This window comes from Palaemon carinicauda, chromosome 21 (assembly GCF_036898095.1).
Source record: "Palaemon carinicauda isolate YSFRI2023 chromosome 21, ASM3689809v2, whole genome shotgun sequence".
Taxonomy (NCBI): Eukaryota; Metazoa; Arthropoda; class Malacostraca; order Decapoda; family Palaemonidae; genus Palaemon; species Palaemon carinicauda.
Window position 1 is genome coordinate 113,619,200 of NC_090745.1, and position 15,337 is coordinate 113,634,536.

Below are 15,337 nucleotides of genomic sequence, written 5' to 3' on the forward strand. Positions count from 1 at the left end.
TGGAATTTGGGTCACATGGCGCTAGGATATGACCAGGGAGGCCATTCTGCAACTAGGTTAAAGTGGGGAATCACACAATTGCAAAAGGAAGTAAAATTTAAATAAATAATGGACAGCAAGACAGAAAATAATGAGGCAGGGATGATATAGTAAAGGGCTCAATAATGGGTGCAGCTATGGGCAGAACAGCAGCTACATAGACCCTACAGTGCATAGCACGAGGTGTACTGTTGGCACTAAGTCTTGCAGGGGTCTGTCCAGTTCAACAAGATTAAAATTCCCCATTTTTAATGCTAGCTTGATTAATTATTGTCCATACCACTTACAAGGTTGTTTCAATAATCAGTTAAATTATTTTGAAATTCTTAACAAAAACTGTAACTTTGAGTTTTTTTTCTACTAGGCCTATAGAGCCTATGTATGATTACAGTTATTCAATTTCAGAATCATATTTGATATTAAATATTTCTACATAAGATCATATCTGATTTAAAAATGCCTCATACTTTTAAAAAAGCTCTAATATGAATCACTAGTAGTAGTAGTAGTAGTAGTAGTAGTAGTAGTAATATAACTCCCCCCATCCCTTTATAACATTGGGCTTATAGCATCCTGCTTTTCTAACTGGGGTTGTAACTTAGCTAACAACAACAAAAACAACAACAATAATAATAATAATAAAAATAATAATAATAATAATAATAATTCATAAAAGTCATAACTGAATTAAAGAAGTCCCTTTTCATAACTGCAATTTCAAGCAAGGACAGTTACATAACTATAGGAAAATTAAGCAATAACAATGAAGAATCACAATATAACCATTTATATAATGTTCTACATTCTAAACATCCATATAATAAATTACTACATTGCAATGGTAATCAATTTCCCATTTATACTTTTATTAAAATGAATTGGGGTGTATGTATGATAGCGGCCAACTGTATGTACTATTATGTCCAACTTAGAATACGGCAATGTAAGGGGGGTCGCAGAGGTAAGGAGGTTAGGTTAGGGAGGAAACTTAGGTCAGTCGATGTTCATTTTTAATGAACGCGTGATGAACTGGCCGCTGATATACAAAAGGCTCCAATGAATTTATTTAACCTTGCCTGCTGTATTGTTAACGTACACGGATAAAGTAGGGCTACACATTTCTCAAGTACTACATACATTATTAGACTATTTTATGTAGGAAAATAACAATAATCACAACATCCAGGGGAAGGATAAGATGGCAAATGTTATCCCAAGTAGAGGCTGAAATAATAATAATAATAATAATAATAATAGTAATAATAATAATGATAATAATAATAGTAAAAATTATAACAACAACAATAATAATAATAATAATAATAATAATAATAATAATAATAATAATAATAATAATAATAATAATAATAATAATAATAACCAAGATGAGTCAGACAATTCAGTGTAATTATATCGTCAGTCAATAGATGGCAGCACCGTCGCGGAAGATTTTCAAGCTATGGGTTACCTACTTGGGCAGTTTTCCCAGTTTTCCTGCATGTACTGTCCTTGTCATAAAATACTGTCGCAATATATCGAAACCATTGCTATCACCGCATATTCACAGACTTCTTACTTCATTTTCGCTCAGTAATTGTCCCTAAATCAAAAGAAATAGACAAAAATATTCCGAATATTACACGCACACACTATAGTAAACAAACTTCTTCTCGCTACTAAACTGATGAATTTATGAAATTGCAACTGAATCTAAAGTAGCAAACTAAAAACCCTTGTGTAACTGGGCATGTAGTACTTAGGGAATTACCCCTGCAGCTGTATCACTTTCATTTTTTCTGTCGTTTTTTCTTACATAAACTTTGCATATATCTACCCCATTACATTTTTAAACGCTCAAATAACCAATCATGTATCCTTTCAAAGTTTGAGAGCAGCGAGTAACTACTACCAGTGTTGCCAGGTTTTCTGAATGAGAAAAGACCAACTTCTAATCCACAGAAGCTTGAAAAGGCCAACCCAGTAGTAGAAAAAGGCCAAATATATAGTATTCAAGACTCGTCTTTTTGCATATTACTAAAGGCCAACCAATTATAAAAAGGCCTAATTTGAGTTTCTTTTGACCTGAAAAAAGGCCAAACTGGCAACGCTGAGTAGTCTGTAACTCGGTTGCGCTATATTTGTGTTTTGCATTCACTAATACGTTACGAGTGGTACAGAAGATTAGGATATACTAAGAATCTTATTTTGATAAGGAAACTCTATAATTAACTAATCAAACCTTAAAGAGATTAAGCTTAACAGAATTAACCTAATGAATTGTTGATTGCATTACCACTACCCTTGCACGATTACGAATGTTGAAAGCTATTGGATGTTTGACCCACACTTCAGTCATATATATCCGTAGCGTAGCCTATACTATGTACACTTGGAAATAAATTATTGCTCTATAAGGTTTAATTAGTTTGATGTGATATGCATAATTTTATGTAATATATTTCAAACAGTTATGAAGATCATCTATAGGATAGGCCTAGTTCTATTTGAGTTTGAAAATTAACAAAATGAAATTTGACGATGAGAATTCAAATGATGAATATCGTCAACGCTTTCACTGTAAGCTTTTCATATAGATAAACAAATTGGTAACAGTAAAAACACTGAAAATTTAATGTAAAAGCAAATTAACGGAACAATACAGCAACGTCGCCGTTTAAATGAGTACAGGATAATTTTTATAGAAAACGAGAATCATAAGGCAAACATCCCATTCTATATAACTAAAAGTTAAGGCTATGAATTATAAGATTATAAATTCAACCCTGCTTCTTCATTAGTTATAATAATACCTGCTATTGAGTTTTCATAGGTTTGTAAAAAAAATACTCACATCCTTTGTTGCATTGTAAATAAGATAATTGAGCTCATTAATTGTTATTCAGGAGAAAGGTTCAAAATTCAAGGAAGCCTTTCGTCAGAATAGTTTTACTAAAAACATGATATCTACTCGGAGATCAAAAGGGTTTCAAATTCAGACATTCACACCTCGCCTTAAACCTGTTGTATTTGTGTGTTGATAAATGAAATGCGGGGTGCAGGAGTGAACCTTTTTGAATAAGGAAAACTCCAGTTCCCCTTTGAAGTAAAAGGTAAAACAGGTTGGACAGCAAGATGGAAGAAAGGGAGCGATAATTGAGATAAAGTTGAAGGGCAAGAATTAAGTTGCAGGAGGGAGGATTCAAATAGACCATTCATTTCTGGGAAAAATATTCAAATGCACATGACTTTCAATAGACTAAACTTGTATCAACGCAATGTCCTGTCCTGTATTGTATTGATATAGCATGTTCTTTGACTCAGCAGTCAATAACCGAAGTTGAACTGAATAATAATGATAATTACCATGATTATTATTTTTATTAAGATAATCATTCTTACTCAACGGGGCTCCACAAGGCACTAGAAGAGTTAGAAGACCTAGGCCCTCATGGCTGAGAACTATGAAGCGTGAAGTAGATGATGAATGGAGAAGTATCGATTTAAAAGCTCAAGATAAAGACGAGTGACGAAATCTGACTGAGGCCTTTTGCGTCAATAGGTGAAGGAGATGATGATAAACCATTCTTACCTATGTTGTATCCAATTAGGAATTAATTCCTCAACACTCCATCTCAAGATGGGCATTTTTTATCAGTAAGAAATTACCATATAAATTCCACCAGATTAAGTTACTGGTTTTAGAATGTTGTTTAATAGTTTATCTTTTATGGAAATGTATCTAGCGTCTATTTTAGACCATAGACAAGGTTCAGAATCTCAAGTAAATGCTCTCATGTCAATATGATATAAATATATTGCTAAAACATAATGTTCAAAGTATCCGTAGCTTTGAGTTAATACTATGTAATATATTTTCATTGTAGGCCTAGAGCGTTATATTTGAAGCAAATGGGAACTAATAAAATATGAAATGACCATATTCCGTAATGATTCTATACTTCAAAAGTGTGACATGATGATACATATTTTAAACTAGTATATACGATCCGTCAAAAATAACGACTGAATATTCAAATACATATGCACACAACGCTCGTGCATCCTCCTCTCACCAGAGTATGACTACTCCTTCTCCCTCCTACCAGAGGGACGGGATACCATAGACAAATATATATATATATATATATATATATATATATATATATATATATATATATATATATATATATATATATAACCAGACACTTGCTTTTTATTATATAAAGGAGGTGTAGATTACGTGAATAGGAAGACTACCGGCCATGTGGGTTAAATCAAAGAAAGCTCGATTAGGGTGTAGGCCTACCCCAGTCGAAATAGGAATGTTTTTTTTATTATTATTCTCTCGTAGGACGTGTGCAATTATTTTGCAGTTTTGTCTTTTGTTGCATTTTTAATAAAAAAAAACTGACTGGATAAATGTACACACACGTATCTCTCTCTCTCTCTCTCTCTCTCTCTCTCTCTCTCTCTCTCTCTCTCTCTCTCTCTCTCTCTCTCTCTCTATATATATATATATATATATATATATATATACATATATATACTGTATATATCTATATGTGTGTGTATTTATATGCATGTATATATATATATATATATATATATATATATATATATATATATATATATATATATATATGTGTGTGTGTGTGTGTGTGTGTGTGTGTGTGTGTGTGTGTGTGTATGTATGTGTGTGTCTGTGTAGTCTGAAGTGCGTTATCATTAATGATAATAGTAACAATATTAAAAAGACTCCTTACTTAGATATATCAACGAAATTACTCCATAAATTCAAATATGAACAGAGACATAAATAGATTATTGGAGTCAGGAGACAACAATGGTATTGGAAAACTAATCTTTGAGTACTCGGTCCCCAGACTCTTCAATAAGCTGACCCACGAATTGGAAATATGAGAAAACTTGGATCCATTTGAGAAAAAAAAATGAACTTAAGATGAATCTGTTAAAGAAACTTATGTCCCGGAAAACTATTTGTGACTTACAAATGAAATTAACCTGATGGAAACTGTATAAATCAACAAGAGGATCTTTAATTTTTTGAAGAAATTGCGAATAAAAAGAAAATTAATTCATCATCATCATCATCATATCCTCCTACGCTTATTAACGCAAAGGGCCTCGGTTAGATTTTGCCAGTCGTTTCTATCTTGAGCTTTTAATTCAAAACTTCAGCGTCATCATCTACTTCACGCTTCACAGTCCTCGGCCATGTAGGCCCGGGTCTTCCAACTCTTCTAGTGCCTTGTTTAGCCCAGTTGAAAGTTTGGTGAACTATTTGTGATTTACAAATGAAATTAACCTGATGAAAACTGTAAGAATCGAAAAGCTTCACCAATTGCATCACTGGACCAGAGAGAGAGAGAGAGAGAGAGAGAGAGAGAGAGAGAGAGAGAGAGAGAGAGAGAGAGAGAGAGAGAGAGGGAGGGAGAATTCAACTTCGTTTGCCATCTGATATACTTACCTATAACTTTCTTTTATATAGAATAAGAAACAAACTTTAAGAACACTGTTAAAATTGTCATTTCGCAAGCCTTTACAAATTATATGTATGTTTTGGCTCTCCCTGGTTGGTTTATAAGTTTTGTTTTAATCTATTTTCTTATCAGTTTCCTCTTTCTTATTGCTTTAATGTTACCAACAGATGACTGTTATCAATTGTACAATGCAGGTTTTATAAATGAATCCATTTTCACATTGTAATTCCCCCTGAAAAGATGGGTATAGATATAGGATACTGTTAATCAGAAATTTAACTAAGAAGACTTCGAACTATGAATTTCTGACAGGCCGTGGTGTAGGCCTACTATTTTAATGCTCATGATTACAGCAAAGATGATACTACGTTTGGAGTTTCGGAATTGTATAATCGTACATGCAGAGAAACTAGATTGTTGACCTAAATATTTAAATCCAAGTCACTTACACATTCAAGTCTAACCTTCTCGTTGTTTTCATTCATCAAGCTATTGATTTTTTTCCTTCAGTGAACCTTGCCCTGTCCACTGCAGGGTCAGTTTTTTCGTTCACCAACGGCATAAACTGTGTAGCCTTTTACTTTATCTATATACTTTGTGCAACTGTAGGTGGTTTCCCTTCTTGCACCTCTATCAGCTGGCTTACAATGCCTAAAATCGTTAATCTAATAAGTTCGAAGCTTCTTCGGTGCTGTGGGGTCTCAGATCATATTGGTCGAGGATGATAATAGTACTAATGCATACTGATTAATAGTGGTAAGAAGCTGTGCATTGTTACACCTTTGGAGGCTATTATTATTATTATTATTATTATTATTATTATTATTATTATTATTATTATTATTATTATTATTATTATTATTATTATTATTAGCTAAGCTACAACCTTAGTTGGAAAAGCAGGATGCTGTGAGCCCAATGATTCCAGAAGGGAAAGATAGGTCAGTGAGGAAAGAAAAAAAATACAATCGGAGTAATGAACAAAATAAAATAATTCTAAAAACGGTAAATACATCAAAACAGATTTCAACCTGTTAAATGTAAACATTTACTGCAAGTTTGAACTTCTATGACTTACTTTCGATCTCATTTAAATTTACAATAGTTGGGATTAACTCCCTAGTTGCACCTTAGAACTAGACTCTCGAGTCTAGAGGGTCTTACTCGATGGAACTCTAGACCATATGGTTTAAATTGGATGAATCTGAATCCAAACGTTGTACGGTGTTGCTCTTGTCAAACGCTTTTATTTAGTTATTTAGGTGTTAAACAGATTCAGGAGTGTTAATGTACAATGCAAAGGAAGTCTCGAAGAATATGATATTAGTCTGCATTACAAAGCAATTCAGAGCACACCATAATAGTAAGTGAAGTGTAAGATGACACACATTATCCTGTGGTGAATTATCTATTCACATTTGGAGAAAAGGAACGCTCGAAGTGTAGACGCAGTAGGGATCTAATAGAAAGTTTGAGATTAAAACTCGCTGTTGAAAAGAGTTCAGCAGCTGACTTGATGGTATTGTTACCTTACTTTAGTTTAGGATCTGCTTTTCTGGTCCTAAACAGCAGGAGTATCCTATCTACAATACCTTCACAGTCATGTGCATTCCAAGGCATTCAGCATTTCACACCGCACATTGCTCGTTTATTGCCAAATCCACACTATCGAAGGACTTAAAGAACAAGAAAGTCTTCTGTTGAAAGCTTTAATATCTTCATTTTTTCGGATGTCTAGTGGGAGCATTTTGTATAGTCTCAGTCAGTGTGTGGGGAGATTTCCCAAGAAAGAATTTTATGATTAAATACAGCTAATATAATAAATCTAATAATTTAACATTGCCACAACGTGGATAAACTTTACATGAGGGCGTTTTAATTTATTTTCTAGTTACGGCCCTGTAGTATTAGTGAAAGACGAATTATGTTCGAAACTTTTTTTTTTTTATCACGTATTTATTTTGAGGAAATTTAGCTGAAGAAATATTGCTATTCAAATACCGGAACTTATATGTAGGTGTATTAAGGGCGAATATGGATAGGTTCCATAATTGAATCTTTATCCATGAATCTAGGATTGAATAGTTGTTGCAAGTGACAATTCTCATTGCATATGCATAGCCATCCTTCCTTTGGAATAGAATCATGTTATAATATGTTGTGTATTGGATATTCATGTATTTATTTACAAATGTATCCATATGAAATATGCTTGTCACAGGCAGCGGGAATATAATGGCAATTAAATAGTCCTTCATGCGTGGTGAAAACTTTCAAACCGGTTTATAGTTCAGTGATTGTGATACATCGTTTCGGAAACACTTGGAACATTTTGGTTATTTTGGCTGTGGACGTTATGGCTGTCAACAAAATAGATTACATATATGATAATAATTAGACCACTTTCTAATATCATTATTATCTGACGGAAATTTGATCTGTCACTTCCACTAATTTTGATTTTACATAACTATTCTGTAATGATTAGCCGCTTTATCGTAGTGCGGTCTGAGCCGGCCCTGTGGTTAGACCCCCCCCCCCCCCCGCCTACCATCCCCAGTCCCCACCCAACACTGATGGTGTAAGGACGTATCGTCGTAGTGTTGTTCTTAAAAAAGTGTTATAAAAGTTACTCCCGCGGTAAAAAGCGATTTTCTAGTGTCCGTTAACAGTGATAAAAGTTCGTGAACATTATATAAGTCTGCAGTACAGATCCAATTCAGCGCAGACCATGGAGGTAAGAAAAGTGTAATATAACTTATATTGTGCTTTGTTTATTTACATGTGAAAAAAAGGAACGCTTAAAGTTTAGGATGTAATAAAATGCATAATAAAGCATGCATTGTTATACTGATAATAGAATAACCGGTAATACCGTAATGTCGCTAATGTGAGTTATGGACGAAGCAGTGTTATTTAACACTGTATTTAGTCAGTCATGATTTTATATTGTTGTATTGATATGTATAACATGCTGATCTTTGTGGTAACGGTCTGATATTCCCAGTTAAGGCAATAGGCCTATCATAAGTTAGATAGCAAGCAAGTAGATAATTGAGGTAGGCCTATTCTGCAAGATTAATTTCCTAATTTAATCTGTATCCTACTATGCTCAGTAATAGCCTGGCATAAAATATGTAGTTTTTACAGAGTATTGTGTTATAAAGACGGAATCTGTGTTTATAATACAGGGTGGGAGGGGAGGGGATGGTGAGGAAAGGAGCAGTTTTCTGTCCCTTTAAACTTTTGGCGGGAGAATAGTATGAAAAAACGTAGTCATAGGACGTTTATAAACTATACCGAAATGAAGTTAAATATTCTAACGTTTGTAAACATAAATAAGTGAAGTTTACTGTGACTGTATTCGACATAACTACTAAATTAGTTGGCAGGACATTGTTGTAGCATGAGACAGATCCGGCCATTTCCCATCATGCAATTTTCCCGCCTAGATGTGACTCGACGATTTAACTTCATTTTAAAAGTTCAATTATGAAATTTTAGTCGGCAATGTGTTATGGACTTATTTACTCATTCTTATTTTTTTTTATCTTAATTGTTCATTACTTCTCATGTTTATTTATTTCCATATTTCCTTTCATCACTGGGCTGTTTTTCCCCGTAGAGCACTTGGATTTACGAGTATAGCATCCTGCTTTTCCAACCGGGGTTGTAGCTTAGCTAATGGCAATAATAATTTTTCGGGTTGTTTGTGTTGTTCCATTCCATAAGCTTTGCCGTACACTTACTATTGTTGTTAGCAATGCCTATAACTACGGACGATGAATAACCCAGGGAATCGGTAGCTACTGTAATTCTTGATTTATTTTAAACTGCAGGAATTTTTTTTTAGACGGAAGAGCCATACAGTACACAAATTGTTCTCACTAAATCCACATTTTTTTTCGTATAAAGGGCACCAAAAAATAAATTAAAATTGCAATAAATAAAGCAAGGTAAATTTTCTCTTTATTATACTGAATTTAAAGATGGATTTACTGAACTATAGGGTGATCACGTGGTATTCGTCCCCCAAAATATGTCAATATTTCAACGGCTTTGACCGTTCAGATTTAACTAGAGAATAGGCAGCACTGAACTCAATAGTGTTAGGATGTTTTAAAAATCTATAAATTTGTCTGGGTTCTTATTTGTGATTCATGACCTCTGGATAAGATTGTTGTCTCATCATTATTACCTGTGTGTGGGTTAGGCCTAGTGGTGGTAGGTCTAGTGCTATCAATTTACTTCATGCACTGTAGGTTTAAAGATTTGAAGGCCTCTCATGAATGACAGAGGCAGGGGATAGTGACATTGTCCTATGAAGCAGGACAATGCCCTAGAGACTGACCCTTTCACCCTACATACATTCATATGATCAGCGCCCAAGCCCCCTCTCCACCCAAACTAGGACCAAGGAGGGCCAGGCAATGGTTGCTGATGACTCAGCAGGTAGACCTATAGGCTCTCCCAAACCCCCAATCCTTAGCTCACAAGGGTGGCGAGGTTACAGCGACCAAAGTTACTAAAGAGTTTGAGCTGGACTCGAACCCCAGTCTGGCGTTTACCAATAGGGACATTAATGTTTAAGGTTTACGTGAGTGTCTTTGCAACGTCGTTTTGGATACTAGCTGCACCCACTTTTTAATCTTCCAATTGTATTGCGGGATTGAATGGCCTCCCCAATCCCAGCATCATATCATATTATCTGCAGCCTCGAATGCAATAAATACAAGAGAATGCAAATGAACAATAAAAATGCTTTGCATTCTGTGTAGGTTTTAGAGGACTTGCTAAGTCTCTTTCTACATCAAATATTCTTGCTTCAACAAATCTGACACTCACCTCACCCTCCAAAATATCTTATACAAAACAACTTATTCCAGTCTTATTCTATCCATATTGACATTCATTACCTTATCTTGCAGGGTCAATTGGTTTTTCTCTTGGTCACGGCTACTTTCAATCTTTATGCAAATACTTGCTCTTTTGATATGTTTCGTTCAATTTCTCTTGATCCCGAGAGTGTCCTTATTCTATGCTTGTTTGTGCTATTATTATTATTATTATTATTATTATTATTATTATTATTATTAGCCAAGCTACAACCCTAGTTGGAAAAGCAAGATGTTATAAGCCCAAGGGCTCCAACAGGGAAAAATAGTCCAGTGAGGAAAGGAAATAAGCAAGTAAATAAATGATGAGAATAAATTAACAATAAATTATAGGGATATGACATAACTAGACATCTGTGTATTGAATAGAGAAAGCCATTCACTCATAAGTCATATGGAATTAATAAGCCTTTTTATCGCAACTCGCCAATTGAGAAAAATATTGATTGGTCATCAAATACAACACAGAAACACTCCACTACAAATGAAGCAAAGATTCCACCCGTTTGCTGTACTTTATTATACCCACAAACTTGAATACAATTTAAAAAACCTAGTCAGTTTGAAATATCATAGTTCATCAATCAAATGTCATTGAAAATACGCTTCAAATTAACATACGGCAGAGATTGATTTCTGGCTGATCGAACTTTCTCCATAGATAAATAATAGATAACATTGAGGTGTTAAACCTTTGCGTCTTTACTACCTAAGGGGGTTACCAAGGAGATTGGGCTACCAAGGAAACTCCTTTGTAATAACGTTTCTGATTGTCTCTAGCCTGACATCTCGCCTCGCTGTTACCCAAACAGCCTCTTGTAGATACATAATATTAATACCAATTTACTGATCTCTCATCTGTTTCACAGTATCGGAAAATTGTGTTTCGTTGGATGAAACAAGTTTTACAACTACGTAGTGATTTTCCAAACCCGATATGATTAAAAAAAAAAGTAATTACGGTAAGTGGAGTCAGGGATTAAAATTTGATCCTCGCTTCACGTTTATTTTATTGTACTGTTACTGGGAACTTTCGTTAGTTATGGAATAATCTTATGAAATAAGATGTACTCGAACACAATGATCTCCTGAACACTCATGTGTTCAGATTTAAGATATAGTACAATATAAATTAGAGAAATGATTTGTTAGAAAATATTAGAAGCATCTGCAACTAGGCCTAACTATTAGTTTGTACCGTCGAATGAAAGGAATATCATAATGATAAAATTCTCCTTATACTAAAAAAAGTCTCCTTCGCTAGATATTTATATAAGATTATTTACGGGAAGTATTTATAGGCCTACGTATCTTGCATAATTTGATGACGGTCGAAATTTTCATGCCTACTGAAATTAGGATTTCGAAGGATTGCCTGAGATTAACATGAAAATCCTTTGGATTTACTACGTCAAAAATCTAACCTCACATTTCTATCCTCCCCGTAATCTGAACTAGGGATACAATTCTTCAGGTATTCAATCCTATAGATCTATTCTCATCTCAGTTGAGTTATTGTTTTTCAATAATGAACCAGATAAATATTTTATATTTTTGATTAACAATTTTGTAACAACTTGGCCTTTTGAACTAAGGATCATTTTTTTTACTTACGGATAATGAAGTGGAGATTCTTCGAGGGAGTTTATATGTGTAATCTTGTTACACTGATTTTGCTATTGCGCTATCCTACCAAAAATGTCATTTTTAAAATTTTAGTTTCCATGATCGTTAGGCTTATGCAACAGATTCAGGAAATTGAGATAAAAAGGAAATCCTCTGCATCTTTATTCAGTTTAACAGTGGAACAGAATTTAATAATTCAAATAAATCATCAATGCAAATATCTCCATCATCAATATTAAAGGCAAGACTAGTGACGTAAAGGCTTGTCGAGTGCAAGTATCCCGCGTAAAATTCCGAGACCTCGCCGCGAATTGTTCTAAAGTCTCCCACGACACGATATGCATAAACTTGTTCCATTTTTTAAAAGTTTCTTGTACGCCAAGGAATAAAACCTAGTAGAATGATTACGAGAATAATGTAAAATATTATATAATTGTGTTTTTAAAAGATAAATATTATTCAGAGCATAAAATGTTATTATCTGGAATGACTCAGTCAAACATTTGAATTTTCTCCCTAGTCACCAACCGTCTTCCTACCGGCGACCAGGACAAGAGATGTTAAGGCGGGTTTAAACAGTCGAACGGCTCGTCAAACGTGGTTCGACCGGGAAGTGTTTGAAGTGATGTTCGAACGTGTGAACCGGGTATTTGATTGTCGAACACGTTTGTCGAACGGTTCGAAGAAAGTCTCTTCTAGCCTGACTTTTGTGGGCGGGGCTATATTGCCCACAAACCTCATGAATTCGTGACTGACTCCTCATCTTATGACAGTTTGACAAGCAGGTTCAACTACTGGGTTCGACAAACCGTTCGAACGTGTAATCCCCACTTTAGTTATGGTTTCACTGGTGTTTTTTTCATATCTTGATACGGTAAAGAACAAGTAATTAAGGAAAATGGAAGTTAGGGGATGAAATTTGATGCTTTGTATCGCATTTTACCTAGTTTGTTTATGGAATCGTAATCAAGAGGAAAACCATTGTTGGATAAAGAGATATCAAAGCTTCTAAGTTTAATTACACTATAATTTCTTATCACATACTTTCTGTATGTCTGTATATACTGTGTATTGTTGTCTGGATGAAATATGAAGGAAATGTCGTATTCAGAATAAAAGTTTTAAGATCAGCTTGATTTAGTTTCAGGTGAAAAGTCTCATATTTAAATTCATATTCTCCAAACCCTGCCAGGTATAGAATTAGAACCCCTCTCATCAATACCTTCAATTTTATTTCATTACATTTTTTTTTTTCCTCCCATGATAATTTATACCTATACTATCCTCAAAGTGATACATTACTGTTCTTTCATGAAACCATTATGATACTGTAGTATATTTCATGCACTATCATCATTATTCTGTTACTTATTTGGCGGTTGAATCTTGAGAACTTCAAACTTTTTTTTATAAATTCTTATATTGAACAGCCAGAGACAATTCTCGTTTTATGATTTATAAATGGTTGATATATTTTGATGTTATAACGGATCTTAGAATATTTTATATTTTTTCATTAATTACTTATATACTGCATAGTTTATTTACTATTTCATCATTACCTTTCCTCACCGGCCTGCTTTCCCTTTTAGGGCCCTAGGACTAGTATCATTCTTATTTCTAACTAGGGTTGTAGCTTGGCTAGCAATAATAAGACGCCCTTGTAGCTGCCCCAGGCGCAAATATCTGTTATCGCTAACCATTGCTTCATACCTTGTCCTTTTACCTTCGTCTCGCAGTGTCAACATGACGCTTTCTATCTTTGAGAAAGTGACTTTTCATGCATTTTTCTTATTAACAGCTAATCCGCAAACACGCAAATTTCCTTAACTTTTTACAGTATTTTATTTGTATATACCCTTTTTTTATAACTACACCGCAAGGGAATTAGACCCATTTATTGTGTTGGTTTAAAGTTCACGCATTAGTAGAGACGAAGGACAATACAATGTCCTAGAGACCGACCATATGATCAGTGCCCAAGTCCTGTCTCCATCCAAGGTAGGAACACGGGGGGCCAGGCAATGGCTGCCCATGACAGCGAGGTTGCAGACACTACTGAAAACTATCGTGCTTGAGCTGGGCTCTTAACTCTCATCCAACAGATTGCTGGCATGCTGTTGATATACTGGAGTTGACGTATCCCTAGGGCCAGGGTTTAAACTCGATCATGTGCTATGTGGCCATTATCTTAAATGCTACTGCTTTTTACCTTCGATTATCTTGACTTTTCCAATTTCCTCAAATTTTAAGCTAGTAAAATTGAAATTACCTGAGAATTACCTTGAAACCATGAAAATTACTTCACGCTAAGGTAATTACAGTACCTTAAAAGTTTAAACCCTGGCTAGGCGATATGTTTTACACAAGGCAGTCCTGTTATAGGGTACGTTTTTATGCTTAGACTTTTTGTATTTCCTTGGGTAGCTATATTTAGGTTGTAAAATCTACTACCAGTCTATCACTATGGTTGTCCTCTAGCATATTTGACTGCCTTTGATCTTAAGAAAGCGAAGACAGTAAGCTTTACTGTTGTCGTTAAGAAATACACAGGATTATTTGGAATTTTGGATAAGGTTTTTTAGAATTCCGAGAAATTGGGACTTTTTGGTAAAGCTGTGTCTATGTAGTTCCACTTACTAAGCATTGATAGGTGTCTGATATATATTCAATATATGAAAATCCCAATAATTTCTTTTAAACACTTTATACATTTACCGTAGGTAATAAAAGTAGTTTGTTTAATAGTGTAGTTATAAGTTTATTTCTCATGTAGCACCCACTCTTTTCTAAATCCACATACCACCAATATCATATTGATTTAGTTTCAAGAGATATACAATTTGTTTTTGAACATGGATGCGTCATGAAGAAAACGTAGTGAGACGGTAGTATCACTCAAATGCTGAGGCCATGTAACGTAGAGCCCAGCTATGGACATACAGTAGTCCATGCGACTTAGTTTAGATCTAGGAAGCCACCAGAGTGTTGGAGTTATCTTTTTCACACGTGATTGGATTCAGTAGTTCGAGAAGCAACAGTTTGAAGTTTCAATGGTTCGAAGTTTATTTTTTTGTGGTTCATGGGAATGAGAGAGAGAGAGAGAGAGAGAGAGAGAGAGAGAGAGAGAGAGAGAGAGAGAGAGAGAGAGAGAGAGAGAGAGGGAACGCTATGCTTTAACGCCTGAATTCAGAAACTGATAAGTTTAATTGAAAACAAGATTAAATTTGACGCTTCCCTTTAGAAAAATATCATAAGCTTTTGCTTTTAGTAAAT